Genomic DNA, 4,408 nt, shown 5'->3' on the forward strand with positions numbered 1-4,408 from the left:
ATACCTTGGCTGATGGAGGCTCTTGTTAGGAGAAGCAATATCTTTTCTTTTTTTTGGAGAGGTTTTCGCTATAGGGCATGTGCGCTCGCCAGACAGACAGAGAGAGACATAGAGACAGAAAGCGAGAAATCACCCCCCCAGGGGAGATGATCACGCCGCAATCCCTTCTCCTTCATTTTCCTCTCAGGATCTTGGGCACGCACACACACGTGCCCGGCGTGAGTTCTAAGCCACCGGGTCCAGGACGCGAACCGCAGTCGACTACGTGGGAGTCCAGCAACATAGCCATTACACTAACTGTTGGTTCCCAGGAGAAGCAATTTCTAGCAGAAAGACTCAGCATTAAAGCTTCAAAGGCAACACCACTAGCAGCTCAGGTTAATGCTTTGGTCCTAAAGGGTTATCTCAGTAGTACACCATGACATCCACTCAATCTACTCTCTTTTATGGTCTACAGCTGTGTCACAGTAACTGATTTCTGGGTTTTATTTTTTACTGTATCATGAACCCTGTACACTTGATCATTGTTTACCTAAGATCTATTTTAAATATCACTCTGTCTGTAAAGCATTCCTATTTTGCCTCTTTCCACTTTTCTCCTTTGAAGAATTCATCTTTTTTCTCTGTTTCCATGTTACCTTATTTGTACCTCTTTTAGTACTTATTATTTAATACTTTCAAATTCTGCTTTTCTTTACTAGATGGTTAGCTCTTTAGGGGTAGGGTACCTGATTTGTTCTTATTGTCAACTACCTTAATAGCTGGAAGACAGTAGGTATTCATACATTTTTAATGAATGAACTAATGCATGGAGCTTCAAGCAGCCACTCTCTGCCTCTTCATCAATTGGTGAAGCAGACGGAACCGCCGACCATATGAACGAAAGCCATCAAGCATGTCCAACAAAAGTGACTGAGTGTGTATCAGGAGGCAGTAAAGTAAACAATATCTCAAGGGTCACAGCTGTTTCACTCTGCCTTTTAGCCAAGAAATGCTGTGATTTACTTTTTGCTCTTGCCAAGGATGAAGAAATAAAGTCATAAACAAAAAGTGAAGGAGTGAAGAATTACTCAGCTTGGATGGACAGGTCAATCTGCTTGCCCACCTGTGGCCAAGCAAGCGTGATCAAAGCATAATATCCTTTGCTCCCCTATCCCCATCTCACAGCTTTATTCTTTACCAAGAACAAAAGGGATCTTCAATAGCAAATGTAGTTTCACTCCTGAGATCCCTGGCGAAGTTGTTTTTATGCACAGATAACACTGGATGCCCCCAACATTATAAGAACTGTATCAAAATCTGCCCCAAATACACCTCTCTTGAGGTTGCTAAATTTCAAGAATGTTTCTATGTGCTATCTATTTCACAAGGTCATTAGGAGGATTTAACAATTAAGAATTAGCAATGTAGAAACCCCTAGGACACACACCTAATGTTTTTATTTCCTTTATTTTCCTATCACAATTTAAGTTCTGTCACAAGTCATTCATATGGAAGAATTAGAGGAACAGGCTAATATGAAAGTTGTTAAACTAAACTATTTTGGCCTAAAACAGCCACTTTATTCACACACTTGGATTCCAGTACATGTTAGGCTGTTTTCCTGAGCTGGTTACTAAGTTACAGCCAATCACACTAGCCACACTGCGGTCAATCACAGAAAACCCGCCTTTTAGGCTGTTTGTGCAGCCTACCATCTAGTTGTAACCCAGCCTACCATCTAGCTGTAACCACTCCGATGATTTCTCTACTCACTTCCTCAACTTTGTTTTTGTGTGTCCTTCCCTTTCCCGCTGACTTCACTTTCTCTTTCCACAAATTTACATACCTCATGACTATGGGGCTAGCCAGAATTCCTCAGAAGCCGTTTTTTGAGAGTCTGCCCAATTGGAATTGCCTACCCTTTGTCTAAACAAACTGTTAAATTTTGATTTGTCTAAAATTTTGGTTTTCTCAACAGTTAATATGTGTTTTATTTTAGAAATTTTACATTTGTTACAGTAACTTGTGTGCATAGTAGAAGTTCAAATAGTGTGAAACTTTTTTTTAATTTTTTAGAGATTTTTGCTGTAAGTCACATGTTCTCACTAGAGAGAGACACAGAGACAGTGAGAGGGAAAGTGAGAAATCAACACCCAGGGGAAATTGCCATGCCACAACCCCTTCTCCTCCATTCTCCTTTCAGGATCTTGGTACATACGCACACAATGGGCATGAGTTTCGAGACACTGGGTCTGGGATTCAAACCACTGTCGACATATGGGAGTCCAATGTCATGACTGCTATGCCATCTGCTGGCCCCTGAAACGTTATTAAGTGAAAAGATATATTTTTTCTCTCTTCCTCTCCCCAAACTTTCTGTTAATACAATTCTTTTCAATACTATGCTGAAATCTGTTCCAATTTATCCATTTTAGATAGTAACTATACGCTCTGTCTATGAAAGATGAGGACTTGGATTGATGTATACTACTTCTTTCCTCCCCCCTCCCCCCAGTTTTCTATAGGGCTTATGTGTTTGCTGGAGAGAGACAGAGAGAGAGAAAAAATGAGAAATCACTCCCCCACAAGGGGAATGGCCACACCACAATCCCTTCTCCATTTTGTTAGGATCTTGGGGATGCACACACACATGCCCAGTGTGTTTTTCAAGCTTCTGTATCCAGGACTTGAACTGCGAAGTTGACATATGGAATCAGCCACCTTGGCCACCACAACACTGGCTAGCCCCTTTCCTCCTACTTTATTTATTTATATTGTTACTTAATTCTGTTGGTTTCATTTGTAACTGTAAGTAATGTATATAAATTTCTACTTATGTTATAATTCAGGTTATGTCATAGGTAGATAGCCATAGATGAGCCGGCAGCCCTGAGATAATAGCAGGCCATCTGCCTGGTCAATCACAGCTTTTCAGGGCATACAACCAGACTGTCTCTGAGGACACCTTCCTCCCATCCAGCTCCCAGGGCTGGAAAGGAGAGGCTGATTGCACTTTCATTTCCTTATTACATAAGCTTTCTTCAAGGAACTTGGAGAAGGTTGTTATCTTCCCTCTTGCCCTTCCACAACACTAAGATGCTTGGTCAACATCTTAATTCCCACAGGGGCAATGAACTAATTCCCACAGGGCAGATCATACCTATGTGGATGCTCATACTTCCAAAGCCCACACTGGCCATGCATAATTTAGGTAGCCTGATTCCTTACCTGAAAGAAGTATGCAAGTGCTGATAAAAGGATGCAAATCGAAACAAAGGGATCCAGCTACAATGACAGACCTTCTTTCCTAAATATGCATGATAAGACACCACAATAAAAGTAATACCTGTAGGTGGCATGGTGGCTAAGGTGTTCGACTCCCACGTGGACAACTATGGTTCAAGTACTGGTCTTAGTGGCTTGCTTTCTCACTTTCTCTCTCTTACTCTCCTCTCTCTCTCTCGCTGTCTGTCGGGTGAGCTCATATGCCCTATTACAAATTGAGAGAATGATAATAATAAACAAATAAAACTCAATAAATATATATATATATATTTTTTTTTTTCATAAAAGTGACAAATAACCCCATTTCCAGCAGTTGTCCTTCTATAGCAACTGCCCGTTCACTTGCCTTTCTGGCATAGGGAGTATTTCTTTTCTGTTAAAAACCTTCACTTTCCTGACAAAAACTTCTCTTTTCCTGCTTTACATGTGTTTGTGATTTTTCATTGTTAGGACAGGTCCCTAACCTTGGAAATCTGGACCCAAAGAATCATGTATTTCACACAACACAGCTCAGCTTTCCCATCCAATAACAGTCATTTCTTGATCGCTACTATTTAAATAATTGAATTATAAAATCTCAGAGCCTTATATCCAGTGGTTTGATAGTCAACTGGCTCAATGGTATAGAAGGAAGAAGGCTGATTTATAGCACTTATCTACTTTTGTGGGAAGTTCCAGAACAAATATCAAGCTACTAACCTAATTTTGAATTCTTTTCTTAATTATATTCTCTTCACCAATTTTCCTCTAGTTTGACCTTTTAAAATAATACTAATCTATATGTACAAAATTATAATTATGCATATATTATTTAATATAAAACCAAATGTACAGAAAAAGAAATGTAATTTTGATGTGACAAAAAGTAGATAAATAGACTGTAATTTTCAAGTTCCCATTGTATTTTAGAAACGACATAATCAATATGAATAAAATTATGCTTCTTCACTCATAAAAAAGAACAAGGTAGCCGGAAAAACACATAAAAGAAAATAAACACCAGAGTTTAGGTTGCCTTACTCATAGAAGCATGCTGTTTCACAAAACACTTTGAAGGATATCCTGCAGCCTTAGCATTTAATAAGGGTCACCACCAGAAAAGAATAGAAGCTGAAAATTATTTCCAAGCCATATTGTCATG

Source organism: Tupaia chinensis, unplaced genomic scaffold (assembly GCF_000334495.1).
Source record: "Tupaia chinensis unplaced genomic scaffold, TupChi_1.0 Scaffold000460_1, whole genome shotgun sequence".
In the NCBI taxonomy this organism is placed as follows: domain Eukaryota; kingdom Metazoa; phylum Chordata; class Mammalia; order Scandentia; family Tupaiidae; genus Tupaia; species Tupaia belangeri.